At 38.6% G+C, this 22,565-nt stretch overlaps 1 long non-coding RNA gene across 1 annotated transcript in view; it reads right to left on the reverse strand.

The window, feature by feature from the left end:
- Window positions 1-300: 300 nt before the first annotated feature.
- The window catches only part of LOC120411554, a 41,563-nt gene continuing 19,298 nt past the window's right edge, over window positions 301-22,565 (reverse strand). Inside the window, exons 3-4 of the long non-coding RNA XR_005603956.1 lie at window positions 1,807-1,915; window positions 301-1,416 (exon numbers count right to left, since the gene is read on the reverse strand). This is a non-coding gene — a long non-coding RNA (uncharacterized LOC120411554). The remainder of the gene's footprint in view (window positions 1,417-1,806; window positions 1,916-22,565) is intronic.

Genomic DNA, 22,565 nt, shown 5'->3' on the forward strand with positions numbered 1-22,565 from the left:
CCACTGGCCTTCTTGGCCACCTGGGCACAGCTGGCTCATGTTCAGCTGCTGTCAGTCACTACCCCCAGGTGCATTTCTGCCTGGCCACTGTCCAGTCACTCTGTCCCAGCCTGTAGCACTGCCTGGGGCTGTTGTGGCCAAAGTGCAGGACCTGTCACTTGACCTTGTTACACCTCACATCACTGAATTCAAATCACCCATCCAGCTTTTCCCTCTGCAGAGCCCTCCTACCCTCCAGCAGATCGACACTTCCCCCCAGTTTGGTGTCATATGCAAATTTGTTAATGGTAGACTCAATCCCCTCATCTAGATCATCAATACAGGTACCTGTCAGGTTGAAAAGTCCTGGGTTTTGAATTAGAATTTTGGGCTAACATGAAAATGGAGTAAGATTTTGCTGGCTGTACTCATCTCAGTTGTCCTTGTCTTGAGGTAGTACCAAGAAAATTTTACCTTGTCAATTCTTTCCAGACACAACTGATAATATTATTACTACTGAAGTGAATGCTGTAACATAATTTTATTATAAAGCAGAAGGTTCTGTAAGATAAAGAGCAAGGAATTAGCTAGGGGCAAAAATCTGTCTTGATGGTAAAGAGAAAGTTTCATAGAAGGCTGTTGTGTACCGCTTAAATATACTTTACAGAACTGGAAAAGTACAAAGTTTACTTAAACAGAGACCAAAGCCATGAAGAATTAGACAGATTTATCTTTAATATTCTGTGCTTTTTATTCTGCCATTTACTTTGGATACGAACTAAAAGTGCCAAAATACTTGGAGGCAAGCTTGGTTCTCTTTTTATTGTGAGACTATTCAGCTGTAGAAAGTAGCAAAAATCTCAAACAGCTTTCTGTATTCAAACTTTTCAGTTCATTTTTTTCTGGCCTAGAAGCCTAGCTTGTACAGACGCATTGAGATAAACATCAAAACTGTACAATTTTTCTTTAAAACAGATTACAATTATTCTGTATGTAGATATAGAATAATGAAATCACAGTGTTCCCAACTATTGTTTAATAAAGGAAAAATGCAGTCATGTTTCTTATTCGCTGTTTTCCAGTACCTTGGACTTTGACATGATATTTCATAGTTTCAGACATACTCCCTTAAATTACCAAATAGCATTATAACTGCCAGTAAGGATGCTTGTTAAATATAACTTCACATTTTTGTATCAAAACCAACAGACACAATTGTCTTCAATCTAGAAATCTTACATAATGACTTTTAACTAAAACTCCCACTCAAAACCCTTAATGAAAATTTGGATTTCACAGTACTCGCAGCATTCCTTTTATAATACACCACATTCTTGAACAGCTTATTTAGGGAGAAAGTTTTGTGGTACATACAGTCATGTCAGAAGTTTCCTCTCTCATCACAGTCTTGCAGCTGATCTGCATTCCTGAAGCATCCTGGAATAGAATGTTTCAAGCAACTCTAGGACCACAGCAAGCTTCCAAAATATTTTTATTAGAACTTGATAAACAACTTGATAGTAATATATTAATCTTGATGAGAAAATATGTTTTTCATTTAAAACAGCAGTTTGGTTTGGAATGAAATTTTGTCTCTGAGTGGTGACATGGAGAGAGATTCCCAGTTCTTATTCCTGTGAACTCTGCTGCCTGACCAATTGAAGCTGTATTGAGATCCACATTGGTTGCCTTTTTCTCTCATAACATTTTTCCCTCTATCTAATTTAGTTCTTTGACTCCAATTGTCCTTATATGACCTTAAAACCCTTTAGCATATGCTGAATTCTGTATCCCAGTTTTACCCTGACTTTACCCGGTAGAACTTACTTTGAGAGGAGCACATGGATATACGGGTGTTGTCATTTTAAGCCCAGATAGAGATGAAGTACTATGCAGCCACTTGCTCCACCTCATCTCTCTCTTCTCCTCATCCAATCTGTTGGAATGGGGAGAAAAATCAAAGTAAAACTTGTAGGTTGGGATAAGAACAGTTTAATAATTGAAAATAAAGTAAAATATAATAATAATGTTAAAAAATATTAATAATGAGAATAACAATGGAAAAAACCAAGTCATGCACAAAGCAATTGCTCACCACCCACTGACCAATGCCACACCCCCCTTCCTGAACCCAGATCTGCCCCTTCTGGGTAACTTCCCAATTTTTCTTATACTGGTCATGATGTTCTATGATGTGGAATATCCTTTTGGACAATCTGGGTGACCTATCCCAGCTGTGCTCCTTCACAGTTTCTTTTGCTTACCTTCTCACTGGCAGAGCATGAGACAAGGAAAAGTCCTTAAGATAAACATGACTTAGCAAAAAACCAAAACATCAGTGTGTTATCCATTCTCATTCCAAATCCAAAACACAGTACTGTAACAGTAAGTGAGAAGAAATTAACTCTATCCTAGCTGAAAGCAGGACAATGGGTTAATGGGGAGGAGGTGATGCGCAAAAAAGAGAAAAGGGGGATGGGAGCTGTGTTTTGAGTGAAACATATTGTACCATAAATATAGATACATACATATATATATACACACACCACACATTTCTGACATTTTCCTGTGTGTATCTTTACTCCTTGAAGGACATGATTCGAGGCCTTACTCCTTGAAGGCTAGCAAAATGTCTTGGGGTGACATTATGATGCTGCATCCCCTATCACCTGCTCTATGCCCAACATGAATCTTGTGCCTTTCTGTGTCTTTAAGCTGGGTCCGAGAGAAAGGGAAAAAAAACAACCCAAGCGATTTTGTGTTCAAGGACACAGATATAGATTCCCCTGAGTTCCTGCTGCTACAGAGCCCAGGAAAGCACCTTTCTGCTTTTAGCCAGCTTTTGGCTCTGTTTCTCAGGAGAGAGACAGAGAGTTAAACTTCTTTGCTCTTTAGTAGCCTGCTAGCTGAGGCAAGAAAGTTGTTTTTTTTTTTCCCCTGGGACTTTGGGTTCTTATTCTTCTCTTCTGGACTGTTCAGCAACACCAGAACATCACCAGGAGGCCCACACCGCAGCCTGGAGGGGCCCATGCCAAACCCCAGCTCCAGAGTGGGCAGAGCCACGCCTACAAAGGACTCTTTACCAGGTTCTCTCCACAGTGAGAGGTTTTATTATTTAACATTATTCTTCTTCCGTGCCTGTGTGCATTTTGCTTGTTAAATAAACAGCATTTTTTTTCACTTTCCTCTGAGTAAATTTCTTTCTGAACCTGTGGGGGAGGGGCTGCTGAAATCTGCCTTCCAACAGAGGGACATTCATTTTGGATGTTTTTCCTCCAAATTTGTCTCACACCAAGACACAAAACAAGCAAATTAAATCAGAATATACTTGCAGGTAACTTTATCAAACTTTCAAATCCAAATCAAAATGCAGACTATAACTAACACTTCAATAAGAAGCACTTAAATTTACAACATAATGTCTCCTTTTAAAAGAAAACACTAACAGAAACCAGAATTCTATGAGTGTGTATATGAAAACCAGAAAGATTGTCTTATTTTAATACATGTGAAGACTTCCTGTGGGCTGCATGGCTCCCAGTGGCTAGCAGAAGAAAAGAGTAATACACTCACATGTGTTATTTCTAACCCACTTACAATTAAAAGTTCTCCCAACCAGTTTGTACATGCATTTTTCTCAATTCCCTTTTGGCTTTCAATGTGATTCAGTGGACCATTCTAGAGAGAACACATTGGAGAGCCTGAGATGTGGAAACTGGCACTCCTCTGAGCTTCAGAGTTTTCTTGAGGTCCAGCTGGCTGAGTAATGTTACTTTAGCCCTTATGGAGAGGAACTTTTAAAGTTATTGCTAGTAGTAGTAATAGTAGTATTTAATTTTTTATTTCTTTTTTAGTCTTTTGTCTCCACTAGAGCAAATACCTTCTGCAGTTAACAATTGTAAAAAAAAAGCAAGGCCTTTTTGAGGGTAAGTTGGGAAGAAAAGAGGACACTGTTAATTTGGAGCATATAATGTCATGCACCTTGCAGGCTCTACAATGGTAAGATATATATCTTAAGGTATACTTTCTCCCCAGAAATAACAGGGAAATTTGCTTTATTCTTCCTTCTCTTCAGTTGCTCACCCTGTAGGTTTCTTTACTGTGTCACTATCAGTAACTTTAGCTTTTATTTTTTGCCTACAGTCACATATCTTTGAGTGGTGTGACAATCCAACTTCCATGAGAAAATGAATCCCTAGTAACTGTAATGAAAAAATTCAGATGGTACTACCATGAGTAATATAAGGTCAAAATCCAGGAAAGAGATACCCTTGTAAATGTATTGTTCCTAAAATTCTCATGGCTTCTCTGCAAAAGGTCTACAAATTTTGAAAGTTTTGAAGTATCTGCCTACAAAATATTAAGAAAAGTTCCCTTTATTCTTGTGGCAACAATGCAAGAGGTTATTTTCACAGACATTCAGGCAGTCTGACCACCATTGCTTTACAAATATCTTAGAGCAATGGTACTGTTTTCTAAGTAATTCAGATATTAATATGTTTCAGGCATTAGTAATTTGTTTTTATTAATAGCTCAAAATTTAGGTGTTTTAATGGGTAAGAAAGAGATTACTGTCTAACTTCCTGTAATTTCAAAGTGTCTTTCACTAATTTTCCTTTTCAAAGTTATTTTTTCAACATCATGATAGCTCCTAGCCCTTCAGATATTTTTCTTGTGAGGATGAATAAAAAATAACTTTTCAATAAATAAAAATGAATAAAACATTTAACATGTAATAAAACTATTGAATTATATCAGGTTGCCTGTTTGTCCATTTTCACTTGACTCAAGCAATGAAAACACTTTAAGCTGATTCTGATACTGTCACTGCTACTAGTGCTACCACTTCAGCAAAAAATTTTATCATTAGTATTCCCACCCCAAGAATGGCTTGTCATAACATTGACATCCCCATATGCTGCCACTCAAATTGTAGTTTTCAAGTTATCAATGACATGGGTATTTCACAAAGTATATGCTTCTTTTAGCACATACTCTCCCAATCACACACATTTCACAGTGATCACTGTAAGGCAAAGGTAGAAATGGTTGGGAATCCTAGATCTTACACAAGATTCACCTATTCAACTATCCTTCCTCCTTCCTCCTCCAAAAGTTGTATTAGAGATGATTTTTATTTGCTAAATGATAGCCTACAGCAGGACTTAGAAAACATGAGGAAAATAGATTCCTTGCAGCTACAACTGTTAGTTTATCCGTTAACGCCCCTGGCAAAAAACTGTTGGAGCTGACATGCATGACTGATGGGCTCCCTCAACTAGTAGCTCATCTTTCAAAAAGTAGCTGAGTATCTCTAGCTCTGTTTTCACTGCTGTCTGTGTCTGAGTCCCTGCAGATGGTAATATAAGTGGTTTTGCACCAACATGATTCTGGATATTGTATTGTGTCTAATGTGCAGCCCACATGAGCACTAGGGCTGGCCAAGATACGGGTGATCACTGCCTGACTACTCCTTTTTCTGCTTTTGTTATGGGATTAGAACAGCCAGCCTGATTCCTGCCTGTGTTGCAATTTTGCTACATTCCTGTCCTCTTTGCACCACTAGAACAATATCAAGGACTCCTCTGCAACGGTTTGGAATGTGTAAGTGTTGGAGGGATCAGGCAAAAATGTTCTTGTCTCTTCAGCCTCTTATAGCTGAACAAAGTCCTGTGACAAGATTGGCATTTAACATTGTAAATTTTCAGCATAGTATTGTCTTCTATTTATCAATATAGTCCCATAAATTTTGTTGCATAAATAAATAAGAATTTTAACCACAGGTGGTCTAAAATGGTAATTTGACCTCAAACGTGTTTCATGTATAGAATTTTATCTGGGTTTTTAAACTATGATTCCTATTGCTTTTGACATTTTTATTGTAACTAATACATGATTTTCCCCATAATTTACCATATCAGAGTCCTACCCTAATAACATTATATATTGTAAAACCACTATGCCTGCAACTAGGCAGGGTGAGACACAATTATTGTATGGCAGTGTTCTCCATCATCCCTTAGACAGGGGAGTCCACCCAGGAAATAATCTTTTTCAAAGTTTCTTAGTATATAATTTCTGCTTCTACTTCATTTCTTAGCAGACTGACAAAGGCTTTATAAAACTGCCTTAATATCCCACAACAAAGCTGACTCAATTAGTGTCTCCTAGTCCCCTGGAGAATGGTGTGGCCGTGTGGCAATGATCTACTGCCAGCTTAGACTCACTGACAAGGCCAAGGACAAATAGTACATTATGGCTGTTGACACCATACCTGAAGCTGTGGACACAAAGCAGGAGATGCAATTTTCTGATGCTGCAAAAGCTTTTTTTACATACTTGGAAACCCAAGCTCAAGCAATTTTTCCTGTATGTTTTATGCTTAAAATTGATGAGAAATGCAAAAAGTGTTCAAATATAAATACATGCATATGTGCATATTCTATCTAAAACTAAGCTGAAACTTTGTTTCATAATACTTATACAGTGAAAGCAAAAAAGAGTTACTTGCACCATATTTTACATGAAGCTAAGCAGTCACATTTTAAAAGTTGCATGTATGTGAAATGAAGTATTTTACTGCTTGTATTACAGCACTGAAAATACTTAGCTGTTTTTAATTTATACATCACATTCTATGAAATTATTTTCATTTCAGCATCTTGTACTCCATTTCTTGCAGAAAGTTGCTTAGATAATAAAGCTGTGTGAAATAGAACACAGAAGTTCATTTTTGAGGGGATAAGTTAATTGAACCTACCTGGCTTTTTCTAGCCTAGAAAGAAGGTGTAAAAGAGGGTTTGGATTCTCCTACGAGTGTTCCAGAACTTTCTTGTCTGATCAGGTCACTGAAGAATGAGCGTTCTTGCAGAGCTCTGGCCCCAGCTCAGAAGAGCAGGGACACCTAAACTCTTAAAACATATGAAAGTCTGTCCCAGTTGGCCCTTTATGGCTTGGCAGAGACAGCCAACGTAATGATGCTGTTCATGGGTAAAGGGATTAAAAGGGAAAAAACACTATCACGGCCTGCTCTTTGAGCTGAGTGCTTCTTACTACATTGACTGTATACAATATCGAGCATACTGATTGCACCCTTGGCTCTAAGGCAGAAACTTCTGGTTATGTCTCCACAAAGTACAAGTCCTAAAATGCTTTCAGATTAGATTTCCATTCCTTGTTTCTAAACCCTGATTGAACTCTTGAACCCTCAAGTTGAGAGATATGTATGCTTGGGATGGTTTCAGTTTTATTTTATATTTATTCAGTTTCACCATTTCAAGCTTAGAGCTCACACACCTGAATTCAAATGAGTCAGAAATCTGTGGATTTGCCCCCCAGTTTTTAGCAGTTGGCTATGAGCAGGTCTCTCAGGAGCGACAGACTTTAAATAGAATCACACACAAAGCCTGTGAAAAAAAGGCCACAGGAACCCATAGGAAACCAAGGGCCGTGCAGTAAATTATCAAGCCTCTCCTCGTATGACAGATGCTCCACCTCATTTATCATCTTTCTGGCCCTGTGCTGGACTTTCTCCATAGTGTTCATGTCTCTTGTACTGGGAAGCCCAGCACTGAAAAGACCACTCTAAGTACAGCCTCACTAGTTGTGAGTAGAAAGGAAGGATTAGGATAGAAAGGATATTAGGAGAATTAGGGGTGGGGGGAAATTTACAGACAGGTTAAGCTGAGAGCAAAAACATGCCAGAAAAAGAGAAAAAGGTGTAATAGAGCAGTTCTAAGACAAGAAGTACAAAACCTCACAAAGTAAAGGTATGACATGGCAAGGAAAAGAAAGAACAAACGTAACAGAGAAATTTCAGCTTGAAATATTTTGTGGTTTCTTCTGTAAAAATTGATTGAAAACATTACAATGGAAGCATGCCTCCTGATATGTCCAAGAATGTACATAGGTTACAAAAACTTCCATAACCTCAGCTAATGAGTTGAGTCACATGGTCAAAAAATGTTGGAGTTATGGTTCCCAGAGTAACATTAATTACATTTTCTCACTTTTATTTATGACATAGTCTAGAGTTCACAGCGTATTAAGCATACTAAGAAAAAAGCATGCATGCATACAAATGTCTTTGGGGAAGAGGTGCAGTTTAGAGAGTCTTAGATCTTAGTTTTAAACTCCACCTGGCTTTTGAAGACAGATCTAAGACAGTTTTGTGTATAGCATAAAATTAATTACAGCATTGGCTTATCTCTGAAATGAAAAAATAATATTCTAAGCAATTATGAGACTAGGATAAATTAAGAAACTATATTGCTTTTGAGTACAATCTCAGAAAATAAGAAAAAATAAGGATTTATGTGGGAGTGAAAGTTCTCATTACTTTGCAGAAACAGGTACAATAATAAACGTAGTGAGCATTTTATACAAAAAGATCTTCAGAATGTCTTAGCTTTACTGACACATTTCTGATGTAAAGCCTGTTCCAAGAAGAGACTGACAAAGTGGAAGTTTATATGATACCAGTCTTAGCTCTGTAAAACTGATTTATAATTCCTGTGCCCTAATAAACTGAGTACCCTGTATATACACACGCTGTATATTTAAACACACACGCTGTATATTTAAACAAAAGGGTAAGTGATTTTAATCTCTAACTTTTCCTCCCTCCCCCCTTCCTGTTTTCTCCCTCCTCCTTCTTCTTCCCCTCTGCCACCAACTCCAAAAAAATAGAATTCGGGGAGGAGTTGAATGTTCAGCCGCATTTGAAAATCATGAGAGATTTATATTCCCCACTAAAATTCTGTTCTCCAGATTAGCATAGCTGACAGGATTACCAGAGCACAATTCTTTTTAGTTCATATCTCCTTAAGGTTTCTGTAAATATGTTGGGGAAGATGAAACAGGAAAGCCTTATAAATATGATTGCCTGACAAAAGATTTTGGGAATATGAAAACTACAGGCAACATCGAAATGAAAGCCACTTTTGAAATACCAAGTCTTAGTTACTGAACAACTGGAAAACAATGGTATGGCCGACTGAAGGTAATCCCCTCTTGATTGAACAATACCCTCTGCTTGCAGGCAGGTCCAAGGGTCAGAGCAGACCCTACTAGCTCAGCAGAAGGGGTCCAAAGAGTAGTTTTTAGAAGTTAAGATGTAACACTCTATGGTAATAGAAGAACTCTTATAGGCTGTAGGTAAATGCTATAGGATTTGTATCTTGTATTAGATTGGTTAGTGACAATTAGAATATTCAGTACAGAAGATGATTTATTGTATTGTAACCAGGACTTCAGACATTCCTTCCTTACTACTTCTTCCACTCCACTCTTGCTCTTACACTCTCTCTCTCTCTCTCTCTCACCCGCTTACTCTCTTGCTCTCTTGGGCCTGCTCAGAGCTGAGTCTGGCAGCTCTGAGCAGTGCCCCTATACCCACGCCTTTTACAATAAACCCCATGTGTCCCAAGACCTGCCTATAGAGATCTCTCGTCACCATCCGTCCGTCACCGACCGAACCCGCCCGTAACCTACATAAATAGATTGAAATTATGAGAGAGGTCAGAATAACAATATTTGCTAGCTTAATAGTCTCTCTTTTTCTTTTCAGTTGGCTGAAATTCACATTGCTGTTAACCACTTTTTAATAAATTCCAAGTTTTGAAGACTGTGCATTTCTATACAGTTTGCAGCTGAAAATAAACAGACTCACAATGGCTGAAGATAATTTCACAATTTTTACTGGTTTTTATGAGGATAATGAAGTGAGAGTTCCTGGAAAAAATATCTCTGCACCACGTTTTTTTCCAGAATTTTTTCTTGTTTGGAAAATAATGTTCTCTCCTTACAAGCTATGATTTTCAGTAGACTGCTTGATTATTTTTTCTGTTAAAAACCCCTACCATATTTAAAACCTCTCTTTTTTTTCCCTACTCCCATTTCTTCAGTGTTGATTATAAGGATGGATCACATGGCAGCATAAATTATACTGGAAGTTACTCAGTCAGCGCAGACTCTGGTCTGTGTACAACAGCCTGCTTTTACTTTCTTCTGCACTTCTGTATCCTTTTATTCTTTTTATTCTTATGTTTTGTTGAGCTCTGCTTTTCTGATCAGGTAGAGGATAATTTAGCCTACAAATTTCCCTTTTACCTTCTTGAGAAAAAAAGATTCCAGAGTTCTGTTTCTAAGACTGCAAAAAAATGAGTGAATTGCTCTACTTTGTGGCTACTGGGATACTGGAGGTACAGCTGAGAACCATAAAAAGTAACCCTTGTGCGGAATTCTCTGACAATGTCTAACAAAGGAAAACAAGAAATTTAAGTGGATTTGTTTGCATATTTCTCTCTTGCCTCTGAGCTTGTGCTTTTATGTCTCATTAACTCTATAACTGTAGAAGAGACAGGTCATTTACTAGCAAAATAGGTACAATGGCATGGAGGCATTTAGGATGTTTAAGTTGTTATCTTCATGGACACCAAACTAGTTTAGAAAGTACACCCAGACTCTAGACTTTTACAAATTGGGAAAGACCTGAGGGAATAACCAAGGGAATTAAAAAAAAAAAAAAAAGCTGATTCTCACTCTACTTTGTAAATTTTGGGTTGATCTTTTATGCCCAGCAATTATGAGCTATCTCAGGAACCTATCTGAATTATTTGTAATTTTCTGCTCTGGAAGGAAGACCTCTAAAAGTTTTTTCTCACTCTCCCTAACAGAAAAACTAAGGTATAGTGTAGGACCCTTTTCATAGCATCTGGTTTACTCTATATTCTCAAATTTTTTATTAACACTAGCAAAAATACTCCTAAGTTTTATGTAAATTATTCCTATTTTACTGATATTAAAACTTTGGTAAAAACACACCTTGTTGAAGTTCAGTAAATAGCTTTAGACAGGGACTAGAATCTAAATACCCAAATCTATTAATCTCAGGGTTTGTGAATGCTTGTTTGTTATGATAAATGTTGCATTAAGAAGAACCAGAGACACTTGAATAGCTGCAAAAGTCCATTTATTTTTCCTGATTATTTTTGTAGTTCCTCCTGAAAATCTTCCTTCTTCTTCAGAGTTTTCATTAGAAAAGAAGGTTTACAGAAGTGTTTACATTTGGGAAATATTCTGGTGGAGAAGCTATTGGGACTATCCTTTAGAGGTTATTTTAACTACATTCTGTCACAAATCCTTCATTGCATGGTTAGGCCCATCCCTAGAAATTGCATGGTGGCACTTGTGAATGCGGCTGTTGAACCATCACAGCAAGACCAGCCCCACTTTCACGGGGACTGTCTACCAGGACATTTTACCTGTGTCCTGGTAAAGAGAGCAGGGCTCAAGAGCCACTTGTGTAAGTGCTGCCTGACACCAGCCAAAACCCTGCTCATTGGGCAGCTGCATCAGCCTGCACCATACTTCAGATAACCAGCATCCCTGACAATTGTGACAGCATGCTCAGAGCTGACTTGATGTCTCTGACATGTTGCGAAATTGTCTTGTAAAGAAGTATTTCTAGCCCTTCCCCTTAGCCATAAGACAAGACTGATCCAGAAGGTGTGTACAGGTGTGTTTGACTTGGTATGGGCTTAGGAGCTTAGAACTCATTGCTTCTTTCACTGAGCTCTTTACTTACAACACTTACTGAAATTGCAGAAGATGATGTAACTTGCAGTACTGTGTCTTGGTTTGAAAGACTGGTGTCTGCTAAGGAAGGCAGGAGCCTCCCTTGGAATGGCAGATGTGACCTCCCCCTTCCCTCCGAGTTATTATAGTTTTGAAATCAGGGGGCTTTCAGGCAAAAATATGGGAAATAGGAATAACAGCTCTTTACTAATATATATATATATAAAAATATATATGTAAACAAGGCAGGAAAAAAAAAAGAACAAAACTGATTTAAACTGACAGAGTCAGATACGACCTGACCCTGTTAGTCAGGGTAGCAGTAGCAGTCCAATAAGGTGGTGGCTGCAGTCCTCCTGAAGTGAAGGGATGTGGTTCTGTTGAAGCAGTGATCCAGTGTAGAAAGATCTGGTCTTCCTCAGAAGGTCCAGTGGTAGGTATGTAACTCTTGTCCTCTGGAAAATCCAGTGGGAAAAAGGCTGCTTGTGGTCTTCAAAAATCCCAGTTTATATCCAGGATGGGATGCTTGGTTTCTCCCTCTGGGTGGAGCATCTCACAGTATAATGATGAGTCATGAGACAAGGCGCTGATGCGCCGTTAACAGGACATAGTCTTGAGGGAGGAGGCAGGGAGCACTGCCCCACCTGGTTTTAACAGCTCATGAAGATGGTGATAGAATACATGCTTGTGGGCACATCTTACATTGTAACCTAGGACATACTGTCAACATAAAATTAAAAACCCCAGATGGGAGACTCCCCTGACTTCACCAAAAAACATATGATAAAGGTATCTTGAGGCTTTAAAATTTGTTTTGGTGTCTTTGAGGAGTTGAAGTATACTGGTGTCATGGGTTAGCAAGCACAGTCCCGGAAGGGATGTCCTTGCTAAGGGGTGCTTACAGCTTCCTCTGGGACCTGATAGAACCTATCAGCTGGCCAGTTTGAATACGGACAATTCTCTAAGCCACTTAAAGTTGTGACCACCTCTGTGATCCACATTTAAGAACAGACAAACTCCCCCCCAAGCTCTCTCTCATTTCCGATGCTGGGACAGGTGGCTGCGGGCCCCGTGTGGGGGCCAGCGGGCCTGGCCCAGGCCCTGCTTGGGCCAGGCCGGGCCGGGCCACGGCCATCCTGAAGCCATGGACCTGTTCCAGCCATGGAACCCCCCCCACTGCCTTGCCGTGGGCAGCCGGAGCGGCTCGGCTCTCCCCCCTCTCCACTTCGATAAGAAAAATTCAACATTCCAGCTGCAAAGCTGCAAGGCCGAGGTGAGATTAACCCTTTTATTGCTGTGAAGATCTGAAAACCTGAGGGAAGAGAGAGAGAGGAGATGCTTAAAGCTGAAATTCTGTTGTGAAGCTATGATATATCAGAGTATCCCGTTGTAATTCCATGAAGATCTGGGGGGTGGAGTGTTCAACTCGTAAGCAAAAGCACCTGTGCTGAGATAGGCAGATGCTAATGCAGCTGTAATTTCATGAGAAGTTTGGACAGGGAGAGATGGACCAGATGAGGACTTTTGCTCCAAATGGGAAAGGAGAAAACCTCAGTTCCTAGAGATGCTCCCAGAGATAGTCCTAACGATGAAGATGAGGAAGACCCTTTGCTCCCAGGGAAGGAGAAGGGCCTCTGTTTTTGTTTCTGAACGGCTCAACCTTAAAATTGTACCCCAAAAAACTTCAAGAGTGGACCCTCGAACGCGGGAAAACCAATTGCTATCTGTGTGTGACCTTGAACAAACTGCAAGTCGGGGGAAGGGACTCACATGCAGGCAGAGAGACTCCTCTTCCTAAATGGACTGAACAATATTTGGAAGTGGGCGGCTGTCTCGTTGTGATAATGTTTTCATAGCATGAGCAAGAAGAGACTTCTCTTTCTAAATGGACTAAACAAGGTTATTATGGCAGTGGTAAACAGACTGAACATCTTAAGGGTTGTCTTTTCACATTGGCAGTGGGAGAAGGGAGGAAGGTGGGGGGAGGAGGAGAGTTCTGAAGGTGGTATAATTTTTATTTCTTTCCTCTTTTAGGTCTGTTAATAAACTTCTTTATATTCTTTCAAGTTTGGTGCCTGCTTTGCATTTCTCCTAATTCTTATCTCACAGAAGATAAACAGTAATGAGTATTTTAGACCAAACCACTACAACTGGTCATGTATTTCCAGCTTTCTTTAGTTATAAAGGTTAGAGACTCACTTTTATATATGCTTGATTCTGGTAGCTGAAGACTTTGAAAAAAAAATGAAAGGTTTGTTATTACAAATTATAGGAACTGGTGATCTGCACTTAGGTTTATTCTCAGTTCAGTATTTTTTCATAAAATGTTGCTGCTGCATGACTGGGATAAGAAAAGTTGCAAACAAAACTTCTTAAGAAGCTGAGAATCGAAAATAAACTAGAGGTCAGTGCAAAATGAAGCAATTTTACAACATGTATGTAGATACACATACTGCATTTTCCCCAGATATCCTGATTCTTTGGGCCTCATTTAGACAGGCAGCTATGTTTATAGTTGATTCTGTCCTGAAAATTACAAGTTATGTTAGGTTTAACTGTCTCTGAAGAAATTAAAGGAATACCATAACAAAATTGCGAGACTGTGGAAGTCCACGACTGAGCAGGAAAACGAAGTCATTATGTCAGCAGAAGTGCATTTTGAAACTCAGTGCTTACCATCAAATGTAATGCTTAAATTATGTTCACTTGGTCTTATTTTACACCATTGGATTTCCCATAGGGGACCAGGAATTGGGTCTTCCTGTTTGAATGGTTGCAAGTATGTCTGTTTTCCTCCCCTTTCACCACTCTCTGAACTTTTGATACAGCTTAAATGTGCTTTGCTTGGAAGAATCCCCCTATTATGGACCCCTTTCCTTGTGCAGATTCACTTAGTCTACAAGATGAACAACGGTAGTGATGGTACAAAAATTTATTCTGGATTAATCTATAAAGTTGATTTACAGAGGAGGAAAAACAAGTGAGAGTCAGTTATTTTAAGAATAACTGCAGTGTGCTAACTTCACAAGCTTCCCTCTCTTATTAATTGTACAATATCTTTTAGCACAGAAAAGGAGGTTTTGAGGCGGGTACCTTAAGTTCTGTAGACCACATTTTATTCTGTTCTCCTGAAACCCTTCAATTCCTCAAACTGTTCTCACGGTATTGGTATTGCAGGCGCTTCTTGCTAGGTTGTTTTTGCATTTTTTTCTTCCATTTAAGGTGGAAGCCTAGTCTTCTACACAGCATTTGCTCACATCTGCTCGTGATTCTAGAGTAGAAAAAAAAGTAAGCTGTGAAAGCTTGCCAGAATTGTAAGATGTTTTGTCCTCAATAGTTCCACCCAAATATTTTTTCTAAACTCTTCTCCCTTTCCTCCATAACATTCTGGGTATGCCTTTACGCTCTGGTGTTTTGCAGCTGGAGGTATTACAGTACAATAAGATAAAAAACTAGATGATTTTAACTACTTTGGTGACTGTGAGAGCTCCTTCTTCACCTTTTTCTTCTGTGGTATACCATATTCCTCTGAGGAAAACATTGCTCTGAGATGTTATTAAGCAGGATGAGATGTCAGAAAGCTGCTGCTGGTCTCCAGGCTGATGGTCCCACATAGCCATGATGATATTTTCTGTATATTGAATTATGCTTCATACTGTGATTAAGAACATTTATGCAATAAATTGGAATAAGATAGCAAAATGATGTACAAAAACTTTCTTTTTATGTCTTTTTTTCCTGATTCATACTGTATTGTACGACAATAGATGTTACATTAATATCAGCATCCATAAAATCTTTTGTCAGATGAATGCAATGGAAGAGGCTCACATGTGCAGGCTGTATCTGGTGTCAGATGGAGATAACTCATTTTTCTTTAAACTAGAAGTCACTTCTCAGTAAAGGTGCAAGAGCTTTTTCTGCAAAACAAAAAGGATTGGAAGTGCCCTCTTTTTTAACCCTTTTCTTCCTCCTAATATTCTTAGCTTTTCAGTTTACAAAATATGAGCCAGTCAGTCTGTTGGAGTCAGTCTTCATTGACTATGAATGGATGGGATAAAGGGAACTCTCAAGATTGCTATAGTTCCCCAAAACCTCAGCTGATGTCAGCTTGGCTGGGACTTGCTTGTTTTGAAACGATTTTTTTTCGTGAGTGTTGCATAAATGGACCAGTGATCCTTCACAGGTATGACAGTGCTGATGTGATAGAGGAAGGGCAGCCTAGATATTGTTATTTTAGAATTTGGACAAAATTCTGATTTCAGCTTCTTTTGGAAATAGTTGAAAATCATAGATATGACTTTGATGAGAAATTGTTCTGGTTTCGGCAAGGACAGAGTTAATTGTTTGCAGTAGTGGTGAGCTTTGGAGCCTTGACCCATGTAGGCATGTCTGGGTTGTTATTATCTATCATCACCATTACCACCCAGGGCGGGAGTGAGTGACTTTGGCTTCTGGGAACAGGGGCATGGTTTTGGGTGGAACAGAGCGGCAGGGCAGAAACCCCTCCACTGCTGTTCATTGCTGAGCAGCTGTCAGGCCAGACGTGGTGGGTATTTGTGCATGTGAACCACCATCTCTCTGTACACTGTTACTAATAGTGCTGCTGCTTCGTTTTCTTGTATCTTAGTTTCCTTAGATCTTCATTTTCCAGTCTTCTTTTTCTTATATCATTGCTGTTTCCAGTAAATTGTTCCGTATCGCAACCCTTGATCTTTGCCTTTTGCCCCTCTCACAAGAGGGGAGGTTGGGAGGTAGGAGCGCAGGGAGCAGTTTGTGGTTTTCTTTTTAGTGGGAGTACTTTATTGGGGAATACCATTCCTAAACCATGACAAAAATATAGCTGAGTACCATTACAGAATTCTCATCAGAGGAAGTTTTCTTTATTAATTAATTACACAAGTTTCACAATGCTTCTTGTACATAACACAGAAATAGGAGTGATAGAGAGCTGAAAGCATTTATGTGGCAACAGAAATGAGGAAGTGGAAGGGAAAAACATTTTTAAAGTTCACCTTTGAAAACTGAATTTTCCTTACAGCAGAGTAATATCCACATCTTTCCTCTACATTAAATATATGAAACATACATGAAACCTGCTTGGAATTTCTATAGACCTCTGAATCCATAATATCTGATCTTTAGAATAAGAATTGTGGTATTTTCTGTTCTCTTCAAGCTTTACCTATACTGACATAAAAGTCTCAGTTTTCAGACTACTTTGTTCTCAGAGTCAATGCAAAAAGCTTGAAATGGGAACTTAAAAAAATGTAAATAAACCTGCTACCTTGTCTAAAGTTCAATCTGTTGGGTTCTGGGTTTTTTTTAAGAAATCATACAATTGAAAATTTACAAAGGACACAGAAAAAAGCAAGACAATGAAAACTAAGAGAAAGATAAGCAGCTAGGCTGCTGCTGCTGTTCTGCAGAGTTACATCATTTTATGTTCAATCCTGATTGCATCAACATCTAGGTATAATCTCATCCAGGTTGCACTTTGAATAAGATGGGTGTATTTATGCATATCTTGTGCCTGACAATGGAACTCATGCCTATGATCTTATTTATGATTTCTTGTGATAGCTGAGGTTCTTGTGGAGCTAAGGAGCTATCAGACTTTCTAATGAACAGTTTTCGAATAGTCTCTTGATTTAACTCTAAACCAGAAAATCTCCATCTAAAGCCAAAGCTTGTTTGAAATAAACCAAAGTGTACGTGCTCATACCAGTATTGCATTTTTGGTCAGATGGGAAAGACCTGCAGCAATAGAGCACCTTCCTTCCAGTTCTAATTACTATTTCAACAACCAGCCAGGGAATATGCTACTGGATGGATTTGTTTACTCATTCCTTAAGATTAACCATAGACTCCATGTTTACCTAAAAGCATGATCTACAAGGCCTTTAGTCAAGCAAACAGAGTATATACAATAATCCAAGAAGATGATGTGGAGGACAGAGAAACCCTCTGAGGTTTTGTTTTCCAGGCAGAATGTGAGTTCCCATGTCTGTTGATCTCAATAACACTTCTGTGCACACAGGAACAATTGTACCTGCCCTTTAGCTGATGTCCCACAATGGCTGTGGACATAAACAAGTAGGTGAAGTTTTTGAACAGTTCTTACCATCATTACATTTAAAAAAGAATGCCGGTTACAACTTGCATGAACGTTACGTGATGCTGCATCAATACACTTTACCAATCTGAGTGGATAATTACTGAAACCCTTGAAGGACACATGCAAATCCTTTTGGAAATTACCATCGCTACTGCCTTGTGCTTATTACTTGTACTCCCAGGATGAACTCTGGGGTTTTGATTTCAGGATTGATTATCTTCAGGACAGAGTCCAGCCATAGTGCTTGCTAAAACAGATGTACAAATTTGGGAATAAAGATACCTATTTGGCTGTTGGTTCTGGCATATCACTGAGTGTTAAAACTATTTTTGAAACTCTCTGCTAGCCGTGTTAAGCAAATGCCCTCTCCTGAACACCAGTGCAGTACTGATTCTACAGCCTTATTCTACCTGTCAGTAAGCTTTAACCAAATGACAGCTTAAGGGAGTACTGTTCGTAAATCAAGGAAAATTCCAGTTTTATTGCTGCAGTCTAGATTCTGTCTTTCACCTGTCCCATGTGTTTGCCATTCCTCTTTCTATTATGTTGGGTTCCAACTTTCTCTCCACTGTATTAGTTTTGGGCAGATTTTAACATTAGGGGAGCTGCTTGTGAAGAAAAGCGCATCCTCCCGTCAAACAGAAGCAGAATCTGGGCTTTTGGCTAAAAATCCTTCTGTGCTTTTATTTCTCTATAGTGAACCTCACAATATCTATGCAGCCGAAAAAACTAAACTATCCAGAATTAATGATACCAAGGTCAGTTTTCAGCAAGATGGTTTTCAGAAGCACTGTATTTGGAAATGCTAATCCATTTCTATATATAATTACACAATATATTTCAGAAGTGAGATGTTTAAAAAAATGGATGCAGCCTTTTCCTTGGACATATATGTCAGTGTCTGAGATGGTTACCCAAAACAGAAGAAATATGTTCTTTAGCACGCTAGAAAATAAACTTATTTCTTCTGAGGAACACAGACGGTGTATGTGTTCTGAGAGACAGCATGTCATACTGCCTCTCCTGTAATTTTGTTCTGGTGATTTGGTCATGGAAGTAAATTGCTCTATAATTCCAATTTGTTCCTCACTTCTTGTGTATGAAAAGCTTGCACATGTAAGTAATCTTTTCCTAAAAGACATTGTGTTTTATATATTGAAGTGTACGTGTCAGGCTTGATGTCTCATTTTGTCTTCCAAACTTGAGAATGAAGGCCTGGGACTTCAGCTCCGTAAAAATAACCATGAATTAATTTTTGTGCCTAGTTTAGAAGCTTGTTGAAATCTGCTGCTTACACTGAAGCTGGGGCAGGAGGGGCAGCTAGGAGTCCCATATGAACATACTTGAATTTGCTGCTTGTAGCAGTTGGCTGCTTGACTGACATCCACACGGACAAAGCAGTACTGAAAGCTGTTCTTGCTCTGGTCTTGTATCCTTGCTAGTTTGCATGTAGAATACCATGCCTTGAGCATTAATCAAAATTTAAAAGGTGTATAGATATTGTTACATGAAGGAAAGGCTACTGAAGACATTTTGTGTCTAAGAGCAGAACAAGCTTGTTTGTATACAGATCCTTCTACTTTAATCAGAGCATAGATAAGGATGATCCTGTCAGTTATTTTTCTGCAGTTTGCAAGAGCTGGGTTCCATTCCTAATGCTACTGCAAACATCCTTTTTGAGCTTGGAAGGTAGCTTAGACTGCGCAGCTATAATGTCCCCATTTATAAATTAGCAAGAGCACACTTAGGCAGGTCCTTAACCTTAAAGATCATGAAGAGTATGAGACAGAATAACTTCAGATACATGGTACTGGGCACCATACTGATTTCTAATCTACTTAGAATCCACTCGGATATCTTAGATAGCTCAAATTTTTTACCTTTATGTAATGGCCAATTTTCAGATTGGGGAGTGTAAAAAAAGCTTAAAAATGGCTACAATAGCTATGGGTGATAGCTGTGACCATCTTGTGGAAAAATAATTATCTGGATGATGGCAAGAAAACTATCTATGAAAGTATCACAGAAAAATTGACCTTCATGTATTCTCAAATGTAAATAGAGAGAGAGGTTGAGTTCTCCTCACCTTCTCTCTCTTTGGAAGAGAGTTTGTTAATGAATGGTTGAGTTAAACCAGTTTTACCCAAGCACAAGAGAGTAGGAAAATACAGAATCCCTTTTTTAGTTTATACACTAAGATTTTCAGTGTTCTCTTTCAACAACTTCGGTGACTCTAGTGTGTAATTAAAAATAAAAAGACAAAAAAGAAGAAAATTGAGAAGGGGATTTGCTCTAATAGATTAATGTTTTTTGAGTTCTGCTGGAAAAACTTTTATTTGGATGAATTCTGATCCAAGAAAAAAACATGCTTTTTGCATGTGCAATGAATTCATAACAAAAGCACTACACACTTGATAATAAAGGCCATTCAGTGCATATAGCCAACTTAGCGTCACATTCTAACAAAACATCTCCAAATCATGCATTTATTAATTCTCTACAACCAATGTAGTGTTTATTCTAGAAACAAGGTTTGTTATATCCTCACATTAATTCTTGAAACATTAATGTCCTTATAACATGCATCTATTTGAAGAAATCCTATAAAGTTTTTCAAACAGCTGGGGAGTTAAGCTTTGCATTTTGACTGTACTTAGGAATTTAAAGGAGAAATATTGTTGGAATTGGGGGAATCACAAATTGCAAGGATGAGTAGATTCATAAGGTAGAAGAAGTAGATTTTATCAATGAGACTGTAGAAGATGAAATGAATAGTTTGTTGGAACAATGAAATGATGTTTATGCTGTTTAGCACTATTTTTCATGTTGTAAATGCTCACTGTATGTCCTTGAATCCTTTAGTAAACTCTGGAAGGAATTTGAGCTGAGAACTTGTATAATAAAAAAAACCTAGAAAAGAATAAAAAGACTAAGACCTGTCTGAAAGACTAGTCAGTCAATACTTATGCCTTAACTTACTGCCATAAATTATCCCTTAGCTGCCATTTTCTTATCTTCCATAGGGAAATTAATATACATTTCATCTAGGAGAGTCCCAACTTTTTGTCATATGATCAAGAGCAGAAAGAAGGGCATTGATAATAGTAATGACAGAAAGCTTTCAGGCAGAGAAAACTACTTATGGAACAATGTCTGATGCAGCCTGCAAGTACATTCAGTCATACACACTATACAGGAATGAGTAAGCAAGAGACTGACCTCTCCCGAAACTCAGTACGGTATGAGTGAAGTATGGTTTACGTAACTTGAGTGACTTTAGTGGAAATACTCTTGATCCATAGTTGAATAAAATGGAAGAAGAGCCAGTCTCATGGCTTATCACCTTCCATGCTCCTGTTTCTCCCCACCTGTACACACCATTCCAGTAGACTTCTGGGCTCCATACTGGATTCTGTGATAAACTCCTTGTGCAAGTATTAGCAGTAGAGGGATCTGAAATCCCTCTAAGAGAGTAAAAGGAGAAGTAGCTGGTAGAGAAGAGCAGGAGTCACAACTCTGGAAGGAAGCCCTCTCTAAATATGCCAGGAGCGGGGCTAAGGTAGCCTACTGGGAGCTGAGTGTGGAGTGTGGAAATAGCACCTGTGTGGCTGAAAGAAAGACTTTGATCCAAGCTGGGGGGGCAGTGTGTGGGGGGTAACAATAGAATACAAGATTGGATGGCCCTTGAACAGGATGCTTTATGATGTGGTTAAATGAAGCAGAGAAAAAGATTGGGGTAGAACAATCGCTAATGTGATGAGTAACTGCCACAGAAGAAGCTGGGATGTGGAATGCTTGAATCTATCATATACCAGCTGGAACCAAGTTTCATCATTTCGAGTGATGCACCTTGCATACCCAGAAAACTGGAGGCTGCTGCATTCATGATTTTGTTAGAAGTGCTACTTATTTGTGGCACTTGAAATATAAGATAGAATTGCTGTTATTCAACACAGACATTCAGTACTTCCACAGGCTTAGTAAATGGTAGTGCTGCAGTGAGCAGCCAGTATAATGTTTATAACTGCAGACTCTGGGGGAAGGATATACCTACTGATTTTACAGAGGTGTGTGAAAAATAATGCCATCATGTGCTGTAAAGAAAACCATCAAAAGAACTAGATTTTGTCAGTTTGTTTCTACACAGTAAGAAGCGCTATCTGAGAACTCTCACCATTACTGCAGGAGTTGCATTTGTGTTCGCACTCTTGCCATTCATCCTTGACTGAGTTATGTTGTCAGAGATGTCTACATTTGTGAAACAAGTACACATGTTTAACTAATGTCAACTTTCATGTTTCTGCAGTTAAGATGCTTTGCAAACAGTTACGTCTTGCAATTTTTTCTTTTCTTTGTCATTTCAAGGATATTTTTCCAAAACCTTTCTGACAGCATATTTAAAAAATAGTAACAGAAACCATAGCAAATATAGTGTGAGAGAGAAGTATTTTTAGCTTTCTGTGAGGATAAGTTATCTTTTGTTTTATAGATGAGATGAATATACTATATATAGATGGTGAGGATGTAAGATCTTATGAAGGACCATATCTCAGCAGAAGTGAGTGCATCTGAACTACTCCTGAAAACTTTGATCTGGTGTGCATTTATGTTGAGACTTTACTTACTGTGTGTGCAATAAAGAGTTGAAAGCCACTGAGAACTTTTTCTCTTGAAATATGTAGATGCACATGTTATTGTCCCTTCCAGCTGGAGCACAGTGTAACACTGACTTAGATAGCAGTTATGTGGACTCTAAAAGGCTCCTCTGTCCTGTTTATATCTCTGTATTTGGGCTTCACAGAATAATGGACACTAAAGCATTTTATTTTGCTTACATGGATTTTTTAGTTGTTTGCTACAATGTGAACTATATGTGAATGTGAACTATAAA

Source organism: Corvus cornix, chromosome Z, assembly GCF_000738735.6.
Source record: "Corvus cornix cornix isolate S_Up_H32 chromosome Z, ASM73873v5, whole genome shotgun sequence".
Lineage (NCBI taxonomy): Eukaryota > Metazoa > Chordata > Aves > Passeriformes > Corvidae > Corvus > Corvus cornix.